Source organism: Quercus robur, chromosome 10, assembly GCF_932294415.1.
Source record: "Quercus robur chromosome 10, dhQueRobu3.1, whole genome shotgun sequence".
NCBI classification, from domain to species: domain Eukaryota; kingdom Viridiplantae; phylum Streptophyta; class Magnoliopsida; order Fagales; family Fagaceae; genus Quercus; species Quercus robur.
In genome coordinates this window covers 10270754-10297447 of record NC_065543.1, presented here as the reverse complement: position 1 = coordinate 10297447, position 26694 = coordinate 10270754, and the positions used below count along the sequence as shown (strand labels likewise).

Here is a 26694-nt window from a genome sequence, read left to right as displayed (position 1 = left end):
TAAGCCCCATTAATCCCTCTGAAGCAATCAAATGGCACCCACCCGAAAGTCATAAGTACAAGTTGAATTTAGATGGAGCCGTGTTCATAGGGCTGAAAGCATCAGGTATGGGCATGTTGGTGAGGGACTCAGAAGGCAGAGTCATGGCAGCTATGAGCAGAAGATTCCCAGCGCCCTTGGCAGCATTGGAGGCCGAAGCAAGGACTATGGAGGCAGCAGCTATTTTTGCTTGGGAAATGGGTTTCAGAGAGGTGACTTTTGAGACGGATTCTCTGCTTCTCTACAGGTCTCTCTTAGGCACATCAGAACCTCCATCTTCCATTGAAACCATTATTTCTAGTATTTTATTTTTAGTTCATTATTTCAGTTTTTTCAGTTTCTCTCATGTAAAAAGGCAAGGCAATAGGCCTGCCCATATTTTAGCGCAATTTGCGAAACAGATTGGTGACTTTCAAGTTTGGTTGGAGGAAACTCCCAGCCTCATTGAGGCTGCTTGTTCTCAGGATGTAAACGTCTCAAATTCTGATTAATAAGAGCAGATATGTCTTCCCATCAAAAAAAAAAAAAAAAAAAAAAAAAGAGTAAGTCGGTTAGAACGTAAATGCAGAGTCGGGATTCTATTTCAATTGCGAGTCGGTGAACACAGTTAAAGCGGGATTAGGATTAATCTCATTGGCTACTATATATATATTATAGTATATATTAAGAGAAGAAAAACCACAAATTACTTACCAACAATACTATTGATTCTCAAAGTATTTAATAGTAAAGCTTCTCAATATTCAACGTCAATCGTCTAGTTCTAGTTTTTTCTTTTCAATATTCTAGTTCTAGTTTTTCTTCTAGTTCTAGTTAGTGCTGATTCAATGGAGGCTGAACAAGAACAACACGAACCGCAAAACAGTGATTCAATGGAGGCTGAACAAGAACAACATGAACTGCAAAACGATGATCAAAGGGCCAGAGAAACATCATACAAGAAGAGAAACCCGACTGTGATGAAGAAAGCCAATGAACTTTCTCAATTGTGCAATATCCCAGTCTGTGTGATTTCCTATGGGCCTGATGGTAATGTCGACACGTGGCCTGAAAGTCGAGATGACGTGGTGGAATTACTCAACAAGTACAAAGAACACAGTGGAATTCATAAGAAATATCCTTTTGTGAACAAAGAAAAGAACAATAACAAGGAAGAAAAAGAAGAAGATGAAGAAGAAGAAGAAGAAGAAGATGATGAAGAAGAAGAAGATGATGAGGAGGATGTTGATGAATCAGAGGAACATGAGGAAAGAAACAAGGTAGAAGAGTTTGAGAGGGTTTTGTTAGCGTGGGAGTATGGTTGGCTTTATGATACAGATGATGAGAAGTTGTTTGAGATGAGGTTGAATTCGTTGAAGACTAAGCTTTGTGTTATGAAAAATAGGATACAATTACTTGAGAATAAGAAAAGGAAGTGGTGTAATAATAATAATAACAACAGTACTACGGGCATACCCAATAATAACAATTATTATGAGGTTGGAAGTAGTAGCGGTAGTAGTAGAGCTAAGGTTGCTCGTGCTTACAAATTAATGAATAATGAGTACTATTAGAAGGTTAAATTTGGCCAAGATGAGCCTATCTCGGTGCAGCCAGTGACAACCACAACATAATTAGAAGGTTTTGGCCATGGATTGATTTTTCATGAAGCAATTTATTGTAATTTTATCTCTAACTTTTAGTGTTTTTATTTCTTTTGTGATAGTTTGATACATACCTTTTAGTTTTTAGCTTTTAATTTTTAATTTTCTTTTATGATGGGGATCCAAATTTAACTCTAGAAGTTAAGCCTAGAGATTTGGTTTCAGAAATTTAATTTAATTTCAGGCAATATGTTGTTTCCATGTTTTTCTTTTTTCTGATTTTGTGGGCAGTTGTCTTTGTCAATTACTTGTTAGTATTAATTTCCTTTTACTATTGGGAAACCCCAATTTGTGAGAAATAAAGTCTTTTGTGGTAGTGATAATGTTTGGCCAGACTATGGAAATATCCCTCCAATTATTTCTCAGTATATACACACCACTTGAATTAAAAAAATGGATAAAATAAAATGATATTTCAATGTGATAGTAATTAAATTTGGTAATTTGTTATAATTTTTGTTAATATTTGTATAAGTAATTTGGAATATGAGGTTTCAAAAATTTCAAAAGAGTAAATTGCAAATCACACTCCTAAAATTAGGGTAATTTTGATTCTAACTCTTAATTTTTCAAAATTTATATTCACCCGCTTAATGTTAGAACACTACAAAACACACAGGTCTTAGGTCACATTTGAAAACGCGGCCTAAAAAAACGTGGCTATAGGCCAAATTATCCTATAGCCAAGATTTTTTGACCTATAGCCACATTTTAAAAACGTGGCTATAGAACTTCTTTTTTTTTTTTTTTTTTTTTGTTTTTTTTTTTTTTTTGTGTGTAGTGTAGAAACGTCTATTTCCCTGGCCTATCAAATTATAAAAACCCAGATATCCATCGCTACCTTGAACTGCCGTGACCCATTGACTGAGTACGTGGCTGACACGAAAACCTCATGATACATGCATGTGCTACCGTTGCGATAATCGTCCGCTCGCTTACCGTAACTATGTCAAAGTAGGATTTGAGAGAGCATTTGGTCTAAGTCCCAACTTTCTTGCCTTTTGATTTGAAACTATGGCGATGTTGGAAATTCTTGCTTTCATCATAGTCAGTATTGGGAACTCGTGTAGTCATTAAAGTTATATCAAATGGAAGTCACTGGTTTCACAAAGCACAAATAATTAGCTTCATCACCAAAAAGTAATGTGATTTAGAGAGAGAAAGAGATGTTATTGAACTTGAGCAGAAACTTTGGAGAAGAACAATGAAATATTGAAGAAAAGAAAAAGTTAGTTCAATTATTTTGTTTTAGAGGTTTATTTCATTTGTTTTCGTGATTTTGTTGGTTATTTAATTACATGGTCCACACTACATGATTTAATTGGACGAACTAGCCCACATGGCAGATTGAGGAAGTAAATTGCAAATCAAACCTCTAAAATTTTGAGTCATTTTGATTTTTTCCATTAGTTAGAGGTTTGTTTTGATTGGTACTCTCCGTTTTTTTTTTTTTTTTAAAAAAAGGTCCTAGCTGGCCACAAGGACGGAGCCACATTAAGGCCCACGGGGGTTTTGGTGCCCTGAGTTGCATAATTTTTATTTTTTATATATAGATATATAAGGGCTTAATTTGTATCGGGCCTAAGGAAAATAAAACTTGGTCCCCTCCTTTAGATCAAAGCAAACATCACAAATCAACCAAAACACCACATTTCATCCAATATTTTAACTCATAAATGAATTTTTTTTTTTAAAAAAATTCGAATACCGCATAGCAGTCCATATTTGCTAATACTTAATAGATGCTTATTTAGAATATTTTGCCCCCCTTACTCGAAATTGTTGTTAAGTCACACCTCAACTAAAAACTTTTTTTTTTTTGGAGACCAAACAAAATTTTAGACTCAATTAAACTGTTAATTTTTTAAATATTTTATTTTATTTTATTTTAATCCCTGTTTTTGGCTTTCAATAGAGACTTCATGAATTGAAAAAAAAAAAAGAAAAAAAGAAGAAGAAGGAATTGAATTGAATTTGTGAGAGAGAGAGAGAGATGAATTGAATTAAATTGAATTTGGGAATCAATTGTATTGTATTATTCAAGTAGGATTTATTTGCGTATGGGTGTTGGGAGTTTGGAGTATTCATTTTAGGGGTTCCAAGACCATCGTTCGCATATAGTTGGATTGTTCCGTTAACATTAAATAGATAAATTAAATTCAAAAGAAATTACTATAAATTAACTATACTGTGGAAATTCGTGAGGAGTCCAGAGCTTATATGGAAAACTCTCATAAGATTAAAAAAAAAAAAAAAAGGTTAAATGCTTCAATTTTATAAAAAGCAAAAAAAAAAAAAAAAAAAAAAAAAAGTGTTAAACACTTTGGTTTTATTTTTTGGATGAGCAAAACGAGTGTCCTTAGGGCACTGGTTAAGAATTCAGTTAAAGAAAGTTTTTAAGGGAAAAGAAAAAAAAAATGTTTTGACAGCTTTTTTCATTTCCCATAAAAATGATGTCAAAACTTTCCTAAATGGATTCTTAACCAGTGCTCTTAGGGCACTCATTAGCATTACTCTTTATAATATATACGGATGGATTTTTATTTATTTCTCGAAGATTGTGCTATAATTCTTGATGCTATCTTACAATAATTTTCTATTATATATATACGCTATTGAGAAAAGTATTATTAATTAAGCAATCTCGCTTCTCAAAAAAAAATCTCACTTCTCACCTACAAGAGAGTCCTCAAACATGATATTTATGTAACTAATTATTGCAGACACAAGAAATGGAAACAAGGTAACAAATGTTGTTCCATTTTTGATACCCAAATTATGCATTCTTGGAAAAAATTCCAAGTGTAAATGAAAAGGTGAAAGTCACTGGTTGTTTGCCTCTTTTTGAAACTGCAATGGAATTAACATGGATATATATAGGCAGCTTAGCTCCCAGCTAGACACTCATTTTTGTAATTATCACGACCCCTCCAATACACAAGCCATTTTATACAAGGCAAACTATTTAAGAAATTCCCATCTCTCTTATTGGTCATGTAAATAGCAACAGTGGATAGCCATGAATGACACATGTAAATAGCAAGAACCATTATCAAAACGGATATTAAATTAAATAAAAACTCATAGTTTGTATTGTTTCAGTGGAAGTAAGATAACAGCTTCTCCTTATTTTAGCATGTAGTTGCTAAGCATGTATTAAGTGATTGATTCTTTTAGTAAAAAATAAAGAGTGATTAATGCCAAAATTTGGCCTGTCATTTTTGACTCCAAAAGGTTTTACAGATGAGAAGGTGACGGTTTACTCTTCAATTGGTGCCACACACAAAATAACCCCCCCAGTCCATTGCACAGATCCTTGAACAACCCGTCTACCCACGGTTTGTTGTGGTTAAAACCACTCCTTGGCCAAAAAGAAAAACTAAACTCACCAAGAACCTAGCCCACATCGATTAACATGAAGTATAAAGTGTCGGGAGTCTTACACAAAATAATAATGGAAGAACAAAATTATAACAAAAGACAAATAGAAAAATAGATAACTTGGAGGCACAATATTATTTTCCTTAGACAATATTTGCCCCCACACTATTGTTACTAAAGGGTTATGCAAATTTTTCCCTAGGATACAATCAAGATGTTAAGTTTTATAGATTGCAATTCTGGAGAATGACCACAGAATTTTTTGTGTTTCTCACAAACTTACTGATGATGCCAAAATCATTAATTGGGTCACTCATCCAATCTGAAGCATTAGACAATCTTGTAAAACCTGCAAGATGAAAGAGAGATAGATTGAAAAGACCACCGGGTTGTGCCCGATGGGGGAGCCTTCGATGCTTAAGTTAGTATCAGCCCATATATTATGTATATAGGAAGTGTTTTGTAGTATTTTGTACTAGTTTTTGACATACCTTAGCTAGTGAGACAAATTGTTCCTTTTATAGGTGACTTAGGTAGCTGTTGTACATAAATTAGGGTGATTATTATCTTGATTGTAACGTTTTTTGTCTTGATGAGAGTTTAATACCTTTGATGGTCGTTATTGAATGTATTGAGTGGTTATCTTTGATGGCCTACTAATGATGCAAGGTCATCCATATTAATAGACGACCTTAATGATTTTTCTAGACTCATCACTTACTATTTTGTGGACATATGACTCTACTTATACCCATAGGGCTATATTTCATTAAAAGACACGTATGGAGAGTTAAAATGTTTCATAAAACTGTTCACAAGGCTTGAAATCTTCTCAAACTCTCTGAATAGTCACTAGAAAATTTTGCAGAAAATTCAATTTTTTTGAGTTTCGATCGATCGAGAGCTCTTTTTGATCGATCGAATAGGAATTGAATAGCAATCGAATCATCCAGAGACTCTAGGATTATTTTCTTACCATTTCGATCGATTGAGCCAAAGTTTCGACCGATTAAAGATTCATATAAAGTAGACAAGGCACTATAAATGTCCTTTTTTTTTTTTTTTTGAGAAGAACACTATAAAAGTCATGTTGTTGAGTTCATCGAAAATGATTTACTGAGATCATCAAGCTCAACCTGATTTTCTCTTTGATATAAACTTTGTAATAAGTTCGTAACTGTTTCTTGAATTCAAGAGTCATGTATAGTGGTAAAAATCAGTTGACTATATAGGGTGCCACTAATGTGTAAAAATTAGCACATAATCCTATGTTCTTAATAGTTCATTATAACACATGAATGAGCAGTGGCGGCGCCATGTTGAAGGTAAAGAGTTCAAATGAACTCTCTGGCATGAAGAAAAAGAAAAAAATATATAATATTTTTTAAAATTTTTTGTTTTGAACCCCTAAAATAAAAATTTGAACACACTAACCCTAAAATTTGATGAAAAATGATAGGAGGATCCAACAAGAAATTAAAAGATGCATAGTTGCACAGTAAAGAGAGGAAGAAAAAAAAAAAGATGAAGATTTGTAACAAAAGAAGAAGAGAACATAAATTCATAGGTGTTGTAGAGGAAAATCAAGTCTGAAATAGTAAATGTGATATTCCTTGGGTAGGTGGTCGGAGTCAGTGGCAGCTTTAGGAATTTTTTTGAAAGCAATTAAGAAACTTAAGTTATACAAAATCTAATAAAAAGAGAATTTTATACATTGACAAACACACACACATACACACACACACACACACACATGCAAACACATAAAATCTTACAATTTCCTTCTATAAAATTTTTTATTTTGAAATTGTTACATGATAATCTCATTATCAATGTTGCAAGTTACATTTCTTCAAAAGTTTAGTTAAATAAAATTTTTCTTAGACTTTTTTCTTTTTATTTGTAAGGACCTAATATATTGTTGAGGAGACCAAAGTTTAAAACACAAAATTTGGCTACAAACTTAGTTGTAGCCACTCTCACTAAACAAATTAACATTATTATTGTAAAGTTGTAATTTACAACTATTTGTTTTGTTGGCTCTAATTCCATGCTAAATTTGATTGTAATTATGTTCAGTCTTTTGTACCATGTATTTATTGTGGGATTTAATTGTAAGGGTTGTGTGATAGAGAGAGAGTGTGTGAAGACTCAAGCAATTAAAGACAAAAGAGTTTTCGCGAGTAGCTCGTGACTAAGCATCCTGCGAAATGATACATGTGCCCTGCACATGACTGGAATGTGAAGAGTTAGGACAGATGGAGACAGCTGTGTTTTGCGACTAGCTCGTGGGTAAGGCTTTCCTGCGAGACACTTGCAAAAAATTCTGTTTTGCCAAATTGTCCTATTTGATACACATTTTCTGTACCCACACTATATATACCCACATTATCCACAGATGTTAAGGAGTGCTTTAGAGAGAAAACTCTAGCCACAAATCTTGAGAGTTAGAAATTGTTATACCCACATTTCTCTACAAAATTGCTTGTGGATTTTCCTCAACTCTTACCTCTCCACTTCCATACCATTGAGAGGTTGATAGCCTAAACACTTACCACACCCTTTTAGAGTGTCAAGTGAGGTTTTGGTGCTGCTGGGAAGTATTGGAAGAAGCCAGGCTTTGGCGGATACAATCGGGCGTATTGTGGGATCCGAAGAGTTAAACAAGACATGGTTCCGAGAAGCCTTGTTGGAGTAGGAGCTTGGAGGGCTTAGGTACATCGAGTAGATTAGGCTTGGAGGGTCTCTTGCTAACCCATGTATCCCAACTGATTGTCTAATGGATCGATTATCGCTTGGAGGGCGGCGGAGAGGTTTTTCACCGAGTTCTTCGGTTTCCTCTTCGATAATACATTGGCATGTTATCTTGTATTTGCATTCTTCTTCCCTACTCTTTTACCTTTCATTTTACTACTATGTTATAATGATTATGGGTTAGAGTAGCTTGTTTGTTTATTCGCTCGCATTTACTCTATTTCGCACTTAGTATTAAGTTAGAGTAAAATCAAACGAGCCATAACTTTAATTTGGGGGTCTAAATAGCTCTTGTGTTTTCACACATTTTCGAGCATTCAATTGGTATCAGAGCAGGTACACTCGCTATGGTTTTATTACCTGAGTGTGATCCTAGACCCCTTGGCTTGCTATGGATAGTGCTATGGCAAAGGCCAATATGAAGTGTAGTAAAGGTGTTTGTGATAATGACTCTATGAGCATATTTGGAGATTGTCCCAGTAATGAGTTTTTAGAGTTATTCAAATCAAAGAAACATGCTAGAATTTTTATACACATGTTGAAATCATTAGTTCATAGAAATCATGATATTCATAGTAGCTTGTGTGAGTTGAATTCCTTGATTGATAAATATAAGAGAAGGAATAAGCATTTGTGTGATAAACTTGATGGTTTAAAAAGAAAGCTTCACTCATCAATGATTGAAGTAAAGAAAGATGAGTCTTGCTTTGATGGTCAAGAATGCCTATCTCATACTTGTCTTTTTGTTCATACTGCATTGAAAGTGTTTAATTCATGTTTTTGGTATCTTGACAGTGGTTGTTCAAGGCATATGACAGGAGATAAATCTTTGTCCAAAACCCCTAAAGAGAAGGAAGATGGCTTTGTAACATTTGGAGATGGTAGCCACTCACAAGTTCTTGGAAAGGGAACTGTTGATATTCCGGGATTGCCCTTATTGACTGATGTGTTGTACATTAAAGGACTGAAAGTGAACTTGCTGAGCATCACTCAAATATGCGATGAAGACTTTTTAGTCCAATTCTCAAAGAAAGGATGTCTAATCTAAATGAAGAAGGTGTTCAAGTTTTGAAGGGACTTAGGACCATCGACAATTGTTATGGGGTTATTCCCAAACCAAGCACAGCATGTCGAAGTGCTCAAGTGAACCTTTTGGAGCTATGGCATCAACAACTTGGGCATGCAAATTACAAGCAAGTGGCAAAAGTCTCAAAGCTTGAAGCAGTGGTTGGTTTACCAAAGTTTGAAAAAGTTGAGAAGAATGTTTGTGGTCCATGTCAAATGGGAAAACAAAAAAAGTCAGCCCATCCCAAAGTAAATGTAGTTGCTACTTCACGTCCTTTAGAGTTACTTCATGTGGATCTAATGGGTCCAACTAGAACTGAAAGCATGGGCGGAAAGCAATACATTATGGTGGTAGTTGATGATTTCTCAAGGTACTCTTGGGTAGAATTCCTTAGAGAAAAGTCGGAAGCATGTGACAAGATGGAAAGGTTATGCAAGAAGCTACAAAATGAAAAGGGAGTTCCCATAGTCAAAATAAGAAATGATCATGGGAATGAATTTGAAAATGCAAAATTTGAAACTTTTTGCAATGAGCATGGCATCAAGAAGGAATTTTCAGCTCCAAAGACTCCACAACAGAATGGGGCGGTTGAAAGGAAGAACTGGGTGATTCAAGAGATGGTGAGAGTCATGTTACTCAACAAAAACATTCCACAAAAGTTTTAGGCTGAAGCAGTGAATACGGCTTATCACATTGGGAATAGAATTTACTTCCGAGCAGGAAGAAAGAAGACATCATATGAAATTTGGAGAGAAAAGAAGCCAAAGGTGAAATACTTTAGAATATTTGGAAGTAAGTGTTACATTCTCAATGATAGGGAGAATCTTGGAAAATTTGATGCTAAGAGTGATAAAGGGATATTCCTAGGATACTCCACAAACAGCCGAGCATATAGAGTGTACAATAAGTGCACTAAGATGGTGATGGAATCAATAAATGTGGTGACACCATCTTAAATTTTAAAAATTTATGATTTTTTTTTTTATTCTTAAAAAAACTTTGTGATCACCCTAAATTTATTTTAGGCTCAACATAATTAAACTTTGAACAAAATTTGGCAACAAGCTTGGTTGTAGACTAAGACTATAGCTCTATTCAATATTTTTTTTATTGAATGTAAATTTTAACAAATCTACCATTTAATTACATTTTCTTCTTAAATCCTCCATACTTGCAAAATTTCAAGAATATTTAAATTTCAAGTTTTTATAATCTAAAATTATACATAAAAATAAGTTTAAGGATCGAATGGTAAATAACGTCTGATTGACATAAAATTTTGACATGTTTTAAGAACATAGAGAACATGCAATTCATCGATTAGATTTTCAAAATATATAATTGAATGCTCGAAAATGTGTGAAAACACAAGAGCTATTTAGACCCCCAAATTAAAGTTACGGCTCGATTGATTTTACTCTAACTTAATACTAAGTGCGGAATAGAATAAATGTGAGCGGATAAACAAACAAGCTACTCTATCCCATAATCATTATAACAAAGCAATAAAATGAAAGGTAAAAGAGTAGGGAAGAAGAATGCAAACACAAGATAACACGCCGATGTGTTATCCAAGAGAAAATCAAAGAACTTGGCGAAAAACCTCTCTGCCGCCCTCCAAGCGATAATCGATCCATTAGACAATCAGTTAGGATACATGGGTTAGCAAGAGACCCTCCAAGCTCTTACTCCAACAAGGCTTCTTGGAACCATGTCTTGTTTAGCTCTTCGGATCCCGCAATACGCTCGATTGCATCCGCCAAGGCCTGGCTTCTTCCAATGCTTCCCAGCAGCACAAAAATCTCACTTGACACTCTGAAAGGATGTGGTAAGTGTTTAAGCTATCAACCTTTCAATGGTATGGAAATTGAGAGGTAGGAGTTGAGGAAAATCCACAAGCAATTGTGTAGAGAAATGTAGGTATAACAATCTCTAACTCTCAAGGTTTGTGGCTAGGGTTTTCTCTTTGAAGCACTTGTCAACATCTGTAGGTAATGAGTATATATAGTATGAGTACAGAAAGTGTGTATCAGATAGGACAATCTGGCAAAACAGAATGTTTCGCGAGTGTCTCGTGGGAAAGCCTTACCCGCAAGCTACTCGCGAAACACAGCTGTCTCCATCTTTCCTGACTCTTCGCATTCCAGTCATGTGTAGGGCACATGCATCATTTCGCGTGATGCTTTGTCGTGAGCTACCCGCGAAAACTCTTCTATCTTCAATTGCTTAAGTCTTCACACACTCTCTCTCTATCACACAACCCTTACAATTAAATCCCATAATAAATACAGGGTACAAAAGATTGAACATAATTATAATCAAATTTGGCATGGAATTAAAGCAAACAAAACAAATAGTTGTAAATTGCAACTTTACAATCTCCCCCTTAGGCTATTCCATGACAAAACTCCTAAAACAGACTCTAGACTTAAACGTGAGTTTGGGAATAGTGGCAAAACTTACTCACACCTAATCTAAAAGCTGTGAAGCACTTGCACGTATGTACTTGTAACCTGAAACACTTGCACACAAACAAAACTTTCATTAAACTTATGACAAGTTGAATACATGGTATGTACATGAGCAAGTAAAGTGTGATCAAGTTTGTAAACACTATAAAACATGTAAGCATATCTTGATCATACAAGAACAGTCATTAAAGAATGACTACAATGAACATTTAACTAGTAAATGCCCATCCGGACATGCAATGCAATGAAGACCAACCACAATGATCAATTGCATGTCCAACACACAACCAATGCAAAATACAAGAAGTATAAGCATTTAGGATACAAGATCCTACTAGGGTACAAGTGTGAGGTACTTAAGACATAGTAGCAATATCTTAAAAGTACAAAAAAATGCTACAAAGCATTGAGATAAACACAAATACAAAATATAAGACTGAAATTAAGAACAAAGTACTAAAGCTTTAAATAAAAGCAGTAAAAAGTTGTAAACAAACATCAACTTCTAGCTTCTCCTCCCCCTATCACTACACTCCCCCTATCAATGACACCATCTCCCCCTTTTTGTCATGAAATAGCTAGTCTCCATGTTCTTCTAACTTCCTTTGAATTTGGTCCATTTGGGTTTGGAGAAATGTGAAATTTGTGTCGAAGCGAATGTGCTGGGAGTGCATGACGGTAGCTAGTCCAGATATTTTGGTATTAATCTCTTAAAGTGCAGCCATGATGTTGTCTAGTTGTTCATCATAGGCATGGGAGGAAGAGCTTGAACTTCCTGGAGTAGCATGACTTTCTTGCTTGGTACTCTTTTTGGTGTGACTTATACTAGCATGGAGTGTGTGAATGTTAATTGGACTTGGTTGAGGATATGGATGCTCATCTTTGGAGGGATGCACGCCTTTGAGCTTCAAAATCTTTGAGATAAGGCGGCATGAAGGAAGACAGTTCCTTGAAGTAGTCCATTCAGCCGTTTTTGCCAAGATGTGAAAAATATAAGAACACACATTAATCTCCTCGTCAGTGATCAGATCATGCAAGAATAGTGCTCGACCAAGATTCATGTACTCGATGCTTGACAAAGGATAGAGGTTGCTAAACATGATCATCGTGAGTAGCCTCAATTCGGGAGATAAAGATGCCACACTTACTGACTTTCCATTTGATGGGAACTCCAAATTGTCTCCTAAAGCTTCCTTAAGAACGTCCTCATCCATATTCAACTCATTATATACCGATGGTGTAGGGAGTATTGGCCAGTTAATGTGTAGGATCTTTGTCAAATAAACCGGTGTTACTGAGAAACTCTTTCCTCTAACCCAACATTTTAGCTCCTCTCCATTAACAATGGCATTGACATAGAACTCTTTCACCAAGTTCTCATATGTGTCATCAAGATTGGAGAGGAGAAAGTTCCAATCCTTGGTGGCAAACCATTTTGGAATATTAGTGTCAAGAAGATATGGCTAATCAACAGCCCTTTCAACCAACAATGGAGCTTCCATAAAGTAGTTCTCAAAGTTCTGAGATGTAGCATAGGATCTGAAATAGTCCAGATCAAAAATTCCTATCGGTGATCGAGTCCTCTTTGGCCTTGGAGTGAGGTTATCAACATCAATCACAGGCTCCTTTCCTTTGTTGCTACCCCCTTTCACTGCTGAAGTCTTAAATGGATACACCTGCACACATAATTACCAAGCAAGAGAACAATAAGTGCAATAACACAAAAACAGAACACAAAACTTGATTAGATTCAAGTTAGTCCAAAACAGAAGTAAAAACACTTAAAACAGAACACAACAACTTTAAAGGTAACATGCAATGAGTGCTAAGACATGTAAACAATGGCAAAATGCAAGAAAATAGCAACCGTGCATGTGTGTGTGTGCTAATGCATGTGAGTGCAGCAGGTGATGCATAGTGTGTGCTTAGGAGGTGCATGGCATGGCATGGCACAAAGTGGGAAAGTGTGTAAAACACACACTCATTGATCAAAACATGTCAAACATGTTCAATTAAGAGTAAATCCAAGCATTGGAACTCATTTGAGTCCAATTCAACACAAGGATGTCACTAGGACATTTTGTCAAACACCTAACATGCAACAGTAAGCAACACCTATGAATAATGCATGAACAAGATGAAATTTGCCTCAATACATGATTAGAATGCCTCAAGGGGCCAACACAAATACAAACACAGCAAATGGGACTTAGCCCAATCAAAATTTTGAAAAAAAAATCACAAAATAAGAACCTCAACCCAGTTTTCGAAAATCTCCAATTTTTAAAACCCTAAGCTAAAATCTGCAAAATTTAAGACAAAAATGAAAACAATGTTTAGGAAAACATACCTTGAAGTGATTTTGTAGAGATTTTTGCATGAAAATGATGGGGTTAGAAAGAAAAATTATTTTGGGTTGAAAGGGGTTCGAGAGAGGCAGTACGAGGGAAATGAAATGATTTTGAAAAAATGTCACATCTACTACATAAAAATTGAAAACACGCGTTTTTCGCAGGTTAGGCAATCGTGAGATTAGTCGCGAGACACACTGACGCTTTCGCGAGAAGCTTTTAGTTGCGAAACAGTCGCGAGACAGTCGCAATAGCCTTTGTATGAAATTAAAAATTTTCCAGTTTTTGCCTAAAACCATTTCGCCAGAAGGGTTTAGTCGCGAAATACTCGCAAGACAGTAGCGAGACTCTCTGTGTGAAGTTGAAATAATTTTATTTCCCTTAAGCACTTTTCGTGGGAAGCTCTAAGTCGCGAGCTTCTCACGAAACTACCTCTGAACCAGTTTTTTGAAGAAAAACACAAAAATGCATTTTGAACAAAAACTAAAAACATGAAAGTATAAAATCACTTTCAAAAACATATAAAACACTCAAAAATCTTTTTGGGTTTGATCAACAAGTAATTGAGCATACATGTAACACCCCGACCCAATTTTTATAATTAAACTATGTGTTTAAGTGGTTAAGTATTATTAATATTTTAAGCCACTTACTTACAAAAATTAATATAAGAGTATTTAATAAACATATTATTTTATAATGCCATTGAATAAGAATTGTAAAGATTATACATAACTGAATTGCTATCGGTATTTTAAATATATACTAAGTATGTACAAAATTATATTAAGTGGTATAAGTTATTTGATATATAATTGTTGGTGTTTAATTAAGTGTATAAATGTAAGGGTTTATATGCAAAGTTATTTTGTTATTTGGGCCTTTCTAGAATATAGAACTATGGGAGGGTGAAATGTATAAATACTAAAAATTGAAAAGGTAAGTTATCCTTTCTTTCCTAGCAATACACGTGAATCACCCAAGATATTTTGTTGGACTTCTTGGCTGCACCAGAAATTCCCTTGGTCATTCTTGCTTTGCTTTCTTGTTTCTTCCTTCTTTGTTCCTATTGGTTGCACCTTTATCTCTTCTTTGACTTTCTCAAAGAAAGAAGACTCGAGAAGCTCCCCCTCTCTATTCCCACGGGTCCAATTAAATCAGAAAATTCTCACCTCACTTTTCTCTCTTTTGTCTTAAGGAAAGTGCTAGGAAGCTCTCTTGAGTCTTCCCTCAAGTCCACCGGTTCACACACCAAAAGAAAACTCATTTCTTCTTCATATTCTCTCAAAGGAACCAGAAAACTCTCTCAAGCTCTCTACCATTCTTTCATGAGTGGTTCTATGTCTATTTTCCCCACAAGAACCATAAACATGGTAAGGATTCTAGCTACTCTCCTCTTAGAATCCATGTTCTCTTTTAAATAATTTTAGTAATGGTATTTGTAAGTCTACATTTATATATATATGCTGTTTTAAGAAGCCTTGAAATTGTGTTGATGATTTGTTGAAGGTAGATTAGGGTTTTTATTAATTAATGATTTTGTATGATTAAGGAAGTAAGAAAAAGTTAGGATGAGTATTGTTGATGCTGCTGCTGGGATTTTTGGTTGTGCTTATGTTGCTATTAATGGTTAAATGACTGTGTGTAAGTGTTTTATAACATGTCTTATGAGTGTATAAAAATCCCCATATGAAAATACCATCGTTTGATAATTGTTTGTGAATTTACGATAAAACGTTGCAAAGCTGTCACTGTGACAGATTCTGTATTCATGCATGTTAAATTATGTATTAAATTGTATATAGTGAATTTGGATGCTAGGGATAATTCCTATGAAACCTAAGACACTTGTGGTTGTTATTGAATTGATATCACAGCATTTGGATTAATATAAAAATAATGGTTTAATTTATAAGTTGCATGAATTTCTGACAGGACAGATTTGAGTATGCTGTCTTGCGTGATTTTTAGTAAATCATGAGTTTATGCTTTGACTCCGAAATTTTTATGGTATATACTGGACATACAGAGGAGTAGTTATGTAAAATGTCATGACAATTGGATATGTTTGGACAGCCCGTTTGTATTTTACAAATGGGGCATATGCTGCTGGAATAGAACAGTGAACAGTAAGGGACATGCCTAACTTTGTGGATTTAATTCTCAAGTTAGGGTGAATGTTTTGAGCTATAATTTAATATGCTCATCCTTTGGTATGTTAGAATCGTATATAAATTTTATGAATTTGTTTCTATATGATTATTACATCATGTTGTCTGATGAATGTAATTTGTATTTGTGGGAACCTCTTTGAGGTGGGATTAGGACTTCCTTCATTCTAAGAGATAGGCTTTGAGACGAATGTGAAGTTTATGATAAGAAATTATAGATAGTAATAAGCTTCGATTTATGGTTTAGGTGTTACCAGTATCCAAGTCTAAGCTCCTTCGACTGTAGGCTCTCGGTTCCACTGTTTTCAGGTAAGGGATAAGTTATATGGGTATTTGGTAAGTCATGAGGTTATTTTAAAGTATATTATGCATTAAAATGTTTTTGATTAGAGATATGGCATGTAATCATTATTCTGACAAAGATACGTTCGTGAGCTTTCGAAACCTTATGTATATGATTTCAGCATATTGATGCTACTACTAATTCTGCAAACATGATGTTTAAAGAAAAGAATGGAAATGCTATTATCATGAAATGTCATGCAAAACAAGAAATTTTCAGTATGATCTTAAGTATGAAATGTTTTCGGGTTATGTCCTCTGGTAATCTGAACTCGGCTAGTAAGGGTTAATTACTGGCTTTCCATGGAAAAATGTTATCTGTTTGGCCATTTAAAGTAGAGGAAATGGGGTTGCCCGTAACTCTAGGCCATTTAAAGTAGAGGAAATGGGGTTACCCGTAACTCTAATCTGAATAAGGTCTTCTCCTCAATGTGTACGGACGGCGGGGAGGAACAAAACCTAGAGGGGATGTGCCATCAGGCCTCCCAAAGGGGACAATATCATACACACGGGGGCACTCAAATGTGATGAGGCCTTCTTTGTACAGCTTATCAGATATGGACTAACCAATATGATATGAATAGCTATGTTATGTTATTAATCATAAGAGAATTATTTTGTTTAAATGCATTATGAAAAGTTAAAAGCTCTCATGAAAATAAGAAGTTTCTGATGAAAAGAAAGCTGTTCATTAAAGATAAAAGTTTTTGAAGTTCTGTTGTACTATAATGATAAAGCTTCTGATGAAAATACAAGTTTACGTTTAAAAGTTATCAGATATCTGTTTTTATGAAACGTTAAGTTTTATGATCATGAAAGTTTTAGTATTCTATGAGAAGAAGTTTATAAGGAAAAGTTTTCTTATTAGTCAAGATGTTTCTAGTTTAATACAAAATTGTCGATTATCTGATTTAAGTTAAAATAAGTATTTTGTAATGAGAATATATATATGGCGACTTTGTAGAAAATGAAAGAAGTTTAATCTGAAAGGTTTGGTAATGTTAACCTAATAAGAAAAGGAGAACAATTGTTTTCTATGAAGAGCGTATAAGTTATTATTATGAATAGTATTAAATACTATGCATGAAAAGATGTTCTCCTATTCGAATATTCATAGAATGAAATGATCTGATTTACATGCATCCTTATTGAATTCTCATATATCTTACCTTTACTGAGCTGTGTAGCTCACCCCTTCCACTCTTTCAGTTAGCAGGTTTTATTTTGGAGCAGAGGGAGCCTTAGTCGAGTTTTGGAAGGAGCTGGTTTTAGTTTATATGTATAGATCCTAAATTAGCAAATTGATGTTTAGCTTTGTAGTATTGTGTATTTTAGGATCTAAGGAAAGTTGTATACCTTAAAGTATTAAGAGATGTATTATGTGAAAGTGTGGAAATTAAATGATTGGTGGGTTATGTTATATTTCGAGTACAGTGTAGATGCTCTGAATGTCAAGTGAAAGGTTATATAATTTAAGTAAAGAAACAAGGATTTAAAGAAAGAGGAAAGCTTTTGTAAAAGTTTTGAAAAAGTTAAGTTGGTTCTTGTTAATATCAGGTTTAGGCTTGATATTAGCATGCCGGTCATGGTTACAAATCCGGGTACCGGGTTTGGGGCGTGACAATACACATCACATTTAAACATGTACAATCACACAAATGAGATAAGCATTAATTGAATCAAAGTCTTGTGTGTTGTGGGTAAGTATCAAATGTGGAAAAGTCCTTAGATCAGAGTGAAATTTCAATGATCAATTCAATCAAGTCATACACAACTGGTACTCAGTTCAGTGGATTATCTCAATTATAGAAATAAGCATATATGACCTCCCACAAGAGAATGATTACAAAACTTAGAAGTTTTTCATTTGACTTCTGCATAAATCATAACATTTAATTCTTTTTTGATAATACATCTCCTTTTTGAGATAAGTGCTTGAAATTTTTGATATTTCAACATTAAGAGTTAGCCTTTGGCTTTTTGAGCACCATACATTTCAATACAAGAGTCGCTTTCCCTTTTTCCTAATCAAATACTGATATGTGCGACAGGCTTTTGCAGCTCATAATCTCTTTTTCATTTTGAGATTTACATTTGGTGAGCTCTATTGCAAAAACAGAAAAAATAAAGGTGAGAAGATATATAGGTACAAGTCTATGCAAGTATCAAGACCATCAAGACTATTGACCAATCATTCATGACAAGCTTGAAGATCTATATACAACAATCACACATAGTTTTCAAGATTTCTCCCACAAAGATATATGTGTATACATAACAAGTTAAGCTTATAAATGCACTACGCTATTAGTACGAAGGTACTAGGCCAAACTCACATGTGATATACACAACACAAGCGATCAAACTTTTTGAAGATTTTTCAGTTTTTATGAGTTTTTGAATTTTTGAACACACTAAAAAACAGAACAAGTAAGATCAACACATACAAGAACAAAAAAAAAAACTTGTAAAAGAAACATGACATCATCCAACAAAACATATGTGACTTATAAAGTAAATATGCAACAATGAATACACTGAGATCACATGGGAGATAGAGTTCAAGGAATGATACCGACACCAATTGTCTTACGCAAAGATTCAAACCTCGGCCCATCAAGAGGTTTAGTGAATATGTCTGCCTTTTGGTTGTTAGCGTTGATAAACTCTAGACACACAATCTTTTCTTCCACTAAGTCTCGAATGAAGTGATACCAGATCTCAATATGCTTTGATTTCGAGTGTTGAACTGGATTTTTTGACAAATTTATGGCACTCGTGTTATCACAGAACACACGCATAGTGTCTTGAGTAATTCCATAGTCATGTAAGAGCTTCCTCATTCATAATAGTTGTTCACAACAACTCCTTGCTACAATACATTCAGCTTTGGCCGTTGAAAGAGAGACTAAATTTTGCTTTTTGCTCATCCATAAGACCAGGTTATTTCCAATCATCAATGCATTCGGCCCAATTAGCATCTGAATATCCAGCCAAGCACTCATTTAAGTCCCTTGAATACTGAATTCCATAATCAGATGTGCCATTAATGTAGCAAATGATTCGCTTGACTGCCGTCAAGTGGGACTCTTTCGGAGCTGCTTGAAATTGTGCACATACCCCTACACTAAAACCAATGTCCGGTCTACTTGCAGTGAGATAAAGAAGACTGACAATCATGCTTCGATAGAGTGTTGGGTCTACGTCCATACCGGCTGCATCAAGACTCAATTTTGCCAAGGAACTCATGGAAGTGGAAGTATGTTTTTTAGAGTCTAGATAAAATCTTTTGACAAGATTTTTGGCATATTTCTCTTGAGAAATGAATATCCCATCTTTCCGTTGTTTCACTTGCAGCCCTAAGAAATAATTTAACTCTCCCACCATACTCATCTCAAATTCCCTTTTCATTTCCTCCAAAAATTCATGAGCTAGGTGATCGATTGTGGATCCAAAAACAATATCATCCACATATACTTGAGCAACAAAGAGAGATTCCTCATCTCTTTTAACAAACAATGTTCAATCGGCTTGTCCTCTCTTGAAACCATAATCCAATAGGTATGTGGTGAGGCAATCATACCAAGCTTTTGGTGCTTACTTCAACTCATATAATGCTTTCTTCAACCTTAGCACATGATACTTCTTCAAATCCCTTTGGTTGCTCAACAAATACTTCTCCATTTAGAAAACCGTTCAAGAAGGCACTCTTCACATCCATTTGGTATAGCTTGAAGTTCATAATACATGATATGGAGAGAAGAATTCGGATTGACTCTAGTCTAGCTACCGGGGCAAAGGTCTCATCAAAATTTATGCCTTTAACTTTAGTATATCTTTGAGCCACCAATCTAGACTTGTTTCGGACAACTTCACCATCTTCATCGGTCTTGTTCTTGAAGATCCACTTGGTACCTATTACATGTGTATCCTTGGGCCTTAGGACCAACTCCCATACATCATTTCTAACGAATTGATGTAACTCTTGGTGCATGGACTCTATCCAATTCTCATCTTTTAAGGCCTCCTCTACTTTCTTGGGTTTAAATTGGGCAAGATAGCAGTTGTACGTCACATGATTCACACTATAGCTTGGTCCTTTTCTCAAATGAAGTCCCTCATTTACATCACCAATGATATTGCTTGGGGGATGATTGAGAATTACTCTTGACGATGGTCTCTTGGAAGTGGAAGGTTTCTCATCATGAGAGATTGGAGGTTCGACTTCCGGAGGTGTGAGTGGGCTTGAAGATCCTTGTGTTGATCTAGTCTCCCTTCTTGATATAGGAGGTGTAGACTCCTTTTCCGGTGATTCTTTCTCAGCATCATCACCTTGAGACATATCATCTTCACCCTCATTCTTCTTAGGACTTAATCCCTCACCATCATCATCAATGTCCGTCCTATGACCACCTTGAACTCTAGGTAGAGCCGCCCTTTGTCAGAGTGGTGTTTAAAGGAAGCTTCCTAGAAGCTTCATAACTTACAAATATCCCTACATGGCTACATGTTTGTTTATTTTCAAAAATACCAAATTTGATATTTTAATTTTGAATAGGTTTGGATTACTCCCAATACTTTTTTAACTGAAATCACCTTTTGTTTTAATAGGAAACAGTCACATCATCTACTAACTAAATGAAAGGTAGAGATTAAAACCTATTACCACTTGTCATTGTATATTTAAAACAAAATGACATATCCAGTTAAAAAATTATTGAAAGTAAGCCAAACCCATTTTGAATAACTAATTTAATCATTTTATTATTATTATGAATTTTTTAAAAAACATTATGTTAAGTTCATTAATTTAATTCATATCATTTGGCTAATAGCTTAATAATACTATGTAGTAATAGTTTTTTCTTTTTTAAAAAGGTAAGCAAAATTTTTTAATTGCTTATAATTTGTAATTTATGAGGGCGGCATGGGCCAGTCAGTGGGCAGTAATTTACTCTGTATGTATTACACTATATAAGGCAATGACAGTGTAGGGGCATGGGATAGTAGAGAGTGAAGATAAATATAATTTTTTTTTCTATTAAATTGTTGAGTTAATCCTTAATAATCTAATGTTATAGACACAACAAAAACTCTTTTTAATAGTTAATGCTATAGAGTCCAGACAAAAACACAAAAATTCAATTGTTAAATTAAAATAATTACAAAAACCAATAAGTTTTTTTGGGGCCGTCATTGCATATAAAAAAATATAATCAGCCACTAAGGCATAAAGGATTTGGTGTTAACCATGTATTTATAATTTGTAATTTCAAATTGGAACATAAGTTGCATAAAATGAAACAGAACTATCCTCTTCACCTAGACACCATTTTAGGCCAATATTATTCTCTACCCCTGTTTCTTTATCTGAATAAAAAATCTTTTATGGGGCCTAAGGCCATTGCTTATCGAAGTGGTTTCCTTACAAATAGTTGATGTGACATTTGGTTACTTACTAAGATAAGATCAATATTAATTGAGTTTTTTCTGCCATGTGGAGAACAAAATTGAAAGACTTATTTGACAAAGTAATTGACGTGACATTTGGTTATTCCTAAATATGCAGTGCATGTTGGGTTTGTTCTGCCATGTGGATAACAAAATCGAAAGATTTATTTGACAAAGTAATTGATGTGACATTTGGTTATTCCCAAATATGCGGTGCATGTTGGGTTTGTTCTGCCATGTGGATAACAAAATTGAAAGACTTATTTGACAAATTTTGTCACTTCATAGTCACTTGTTCATTCATTGTTAGTTAGGCCAATCTATGGTTACATTAAATTTCATTAGTGTAACCCACTATCTCTTAATTTTAATTACTGTACTGAGATGGTTGGCAAAAAATTGCTAAAAATATTCTACAGTTGCAACCAGAACTGCTGAAAAATATGAACAGCCTATTCTAACAGTTGATGCTTGCAGGTTCCATTCCCAAGGCTAAAAAATCTCTCAGGTTCTCACTAGATTCTGATTTTCTGTTTTATTGTTGTTATCTAGATTTCATTTTGAACCTGATGAATAAAATATATAAATGACTCTATTTTGAAAGGAGGGAGAAAATAAGAGAGCTTTCTAAATATTAGTCTTGACTCTTGACTTCTAGGTAATGTCTTCATATTATTGAAGATTAGCCTTTTGTTTTATCATCATGCTAGTGTGTGTCATACTGGCATCATGGTTTTGAAGTTCACTATTAGAAGTCATGCGCAACTATATTATAAAATAAATGAGCATTTTAGAATTATTTTTATATTCATTTATTTGACATTATGCCATAGCCAAAAGGAGTCATGCCGTACTAGAAATAAAACAAAAAGGGGTATATATATATATATATATATATATATAAAGAGAATCATGACAATAAGATAATCATAAACATTAAAATGGGAGGTCTATATTCTATATAGACCTCCCATTTTTGAAATCTCATTTTGGTTTCACCACTGAAATCATGACAATAAGATAATCATAAACATTAAAATGGGAGGTCTATATTCTATATAGACTTCCCATTTTTGAAATCTTATTTTGGTTTTACCACTGAAATCTACTGCCTAGGTTTTGTTATGAATATATTATGTCGATAGCTTTATTCTATATAGAGTTGTAGACCTCTCTCTCTTTCAAAATAAAAAATAAATAAATAAATAAAATAACCAAAAAAAAAAAAAAAAAAAAAAAAAAAAAAAAAACAACAACAACAACAACAACAACAAAATGAGATTGAGGGTGAAAGTGATCGTACCCTAATGTGTAGTTATTCCCATAGTGCTATATAAATCCTTGGTGTAAATAGGCTTTTCCCTTGAAAGGAGAAATTGTAACACTTTGATAACCACTTAATGATTATGAACGGTTGTAGGCAGGGATAGAGATAAGAATTTATTTTAAGGGGCTAATATGAATCAACAAATTTTGATGTTGATGAAATTTGTGTACCAATATTCTCTCTCTATAATTTGTTTTAGGGGAGAGCTATGAAATTTTTGTACCAATCTATCATATAATACTACAATATCATATGAAAGTAAAAAAATTTCAAACCTCCTCGTCTATACATATAGTTCCGTCACTGGTTTTAGGAAGTTGAGAAACACTTGCAAACACAACACTCAAAAAGAGTCCAGCCAGTTTACCCAAAATTTTTACTATTGTCTTCTAAATAAATTTCCCTTTCAAGAGATTTAACACTTTGTTAGGGATTTTCTACCATTTTTGTTTTTGCCATAAAAAATCACAACCTCTCATGGGTCGTTATTTGGTGGTGTCCACAAAAACATCAGCGGCGGCGATCAATGTTGTCACGTAGTGCGTGTATGGCAAAAGCAGAGACAGAAAGCTGACAATAATTCAATCGCATGAAAATTTCACATGACACAGAGGACACATCAGTCATTAATTATTATATTTCCTCAAAAAAAAAATTATTAATTATTATTATTAGATTGATATGACGATGTAGATATGACGATGTAGATAGAGAATATATATGTAACATCCCTTTTGTCAAACCACTAATAAAAGAACTGCCCTTTTGTTCCCGCTAAAGCTAGAACAGAAAGACTACGTACTCTTTTGCAAAAAGTAAGAACTGTAAAACAAATTTTTTTTTTTTTTTTAAATGTTAAAGATAAATAAATAGTTTGATTTTTTTGAGGATGCCGTTTCATGTGGCCACTTAGGGCTCTTACCGATGAGTACGGACTCTGGCAAACAACACATGCGTACAGCAGATGACATTAAGATAAGGGACATCATGATCACAGGCATTGTTAGGCCCACGTTTGTGTTGTGGGTGGGATGCTGGGAATTTCTTAGGGTTGTTCATGGTGTTAGGCAACTAAAAATTAAAAATTAAAATTGAAAATTGAAAAATATTGTAGTAAAATAATTTTTAAATGTGTAAATAGTACTGTAGGAACCATTTTTAATGAAAAAATTGTTAAAAAGTGAAATTTGTGGGTCCATAAACAGTACATAATGTGCACTGATTGGTTGAAAAAGTGAGAACAGTAGCCATAAGTCTCACAAACGCGTAAAAAAAAAAGAAAAAACGCAGACACAGACGTGAGTTTTCAACCTAATTTAAATATAACCTTAGTATGTATATGATTGTTTGTAAATGAAAGAAAGGATTTTAAAGTGTACTAAGACTGGGCCAGTGATCTTGTATTTATAGTAGCCGAGGCCGAAGTCCCCTGTACTGATGTACAGCCAAACTCACTGGTCATGACTGAAAAAAATAAAAAATAAAAAAAATAAAAAATAAAAAAAAATAAAAAAAAAAAAAAAAAAAAAAAAACTTATTTTTATTTTTGGTGAAATGTGTCGATTAATTTCCAAAGATTTAGGATATGTTTGGTAATGTTATTTTAGTAATATTATTTAAGTGTTATGAAAATACCTGTAAGTAAAAAAGTATTGTGAAAATACTTATTGTGTTGTTTAAACAATAAAAACTATTATTTAAACAACACAATCAAACAAGTCCTTGATTGTTTAATCATCAATAAAAAAAATTACGCTGTTTGTGTTTCCGACTTTACGTGCAATTTTCCCACCTTTTTTGCTTTTAGGTGGACAAAGGAGAGAAACGCAATAAGCACTTTCAGTTTCTGTCACGATGTTAGTTTGAACTTAGAAACTAGGATACATTGGACATTTTAACATTCATGTCATCAACATTAATTATTTCTTTGACTTCTAACAAAGTTAGGAATTAATAATATATTACTCGAGACGTGACCATTATTAGAGATGATTGGTCACGTGGAGAATCATAAAAAAAACATAAAATTAACCAAAACATATTTTTTTCTAAATTATTCAATAAAATAAAATAAAAAACCACATCACTGAACATTAAAAAGGGAAAATAACGAACAGCCCAAATAAAAAAACCACATCACTGAATATTAAAAAGGGAATTTAACAAACAGCCCGTACTGCGCTTAAGTTTTACAAAATAAAAAACAAAACAAACAAACCAAAACAAAAACAGAAAAAGAAAAAGCAACAAATGCAGATCCCGTAATGAAAACCTCAGTAATCATTGGCTTCGTCCTCTTCGGGAGCTTCATTTAAATTGAAGTTAAACTTCTCATGAGAATCAAGGTCTGCCCCTGGTGGATCTGCAGTAGGAGACAGACAGTGGCGGCGCCACTCAGAGTGCAGGGTGTTCCTGGAACACCCTTAAATTTTTTTATTTGTTTACCCTTAAAGAAAAAATAGGAACACCCTCAAGCCCTATCAGGAGCACCCTTAAAATTTTTATGCCAAACAAATTTTGAACTAAAATCTAAAAAAGAAAAAATTGTAACAGAGAATCTGAAAAAGAAAAAAAAGATTGAAAAAATATTCTGTGTTTCCTCACTCTTACGTCGGTTTTTCATCCTCTTCTTCGTATTTGTCTCTGCTACGCATTTCTTCTTAGTTTTCTTTGTTTCGCCGGCCTCTGTTTTTACAGCCCCTTCATCTTCTTCATTTATTTCTCAACGTGTCTGTCTCTCCCTTTAGTTTTGGTACACTCACTTGAAAGTGGAAAAGTAGTCAATCAAGAACCAAGTGACAAGACTTCAAAGCAAAACGTGTGGAGGTGAAAAAAAGATTGAAAAAAAATAAATAAATAAACTTATAATGAAAGACTAATGGGCTACAACTGTAAGCAAGATGTGTGGAGCTGAAAAAAGAATGAGTAAAAAAAAATATTAATATTTGTTTTAGTAACTTATTATAATTTTTAAAATAAAATTTTAAAAAATGTTAGCTATGGCTCAACTATTGTAAAATGCATTCTTCACTGTTGCTAATACTTTAACTCCACCAAAAAATATAAAAAGTTGTCAAAGTGATATATTGAGTTATTAGAAATATAACTTTGTATATTGTATAAAATAGTAAAACATAGCGGTAAACCCAAAACAGTTCACCGGTATTAACCAATAATTAATAATTTAATTAACTAATACATTATGAAAGACAAATAAATTAAATTATATTAGGCTAAACAATAATTAATAATTTAATAATTAATGAAACAACGATACAACAAATTATAGTTTATAAAAGACAAACAAATTTATGAAACAACTAAACAATAATAATTAATAATTTTATTAATATTTCAAATGAACTTATAATTTATTGTACATGTACCTTTGTTCATTTCTTTTCTTTTCATTTTTTTTTTCTTTTTGAGGTTTTTCGTTGTACAGAATACAAATTTGTTTTGGTTTTAAGAATTTTTTTTTTTTAAGGCCAAATCTTGAATTTCGGTCGGTATTTACCAAAACACCCGAAATAGACTGAAATAACTCGAAATTTTTTCAAAGTGGAATAGGAACACCCTAGACAAAAATCTTGGAGTCGCCACTAATATTTTGGATGGATTTAAAGAGAAAAGCGGACACTTTGTCCAAGATTGTATATTAATAATCTCTCTAAGTGGGCATAAAAGTAAAAAAAAAA

The 26694-nt window shown here is 33.8% G+C and overlaps 1 long non-coding RNA gene across 1 annotated transcript; it reads left to right on the top strand.

Annotated features, from left to right (window-relative positions):
• Positions 1-14744: 14744 nt before the first annotated feature.
• LOC126702679 (uncharacterized) lies at positions 14745-17638 on the top strand. The gene is made up of 3 exons (XR_007647816.1): positions 14745-15078; positions 16124-16185; positions 17428-17638. It is a non-coding gene; the product is annotated as an uncharacterized LOC126702679 (long non-coding RNA).
• Positions 17639-26694: the final 9056 nt, after the last annotated feature.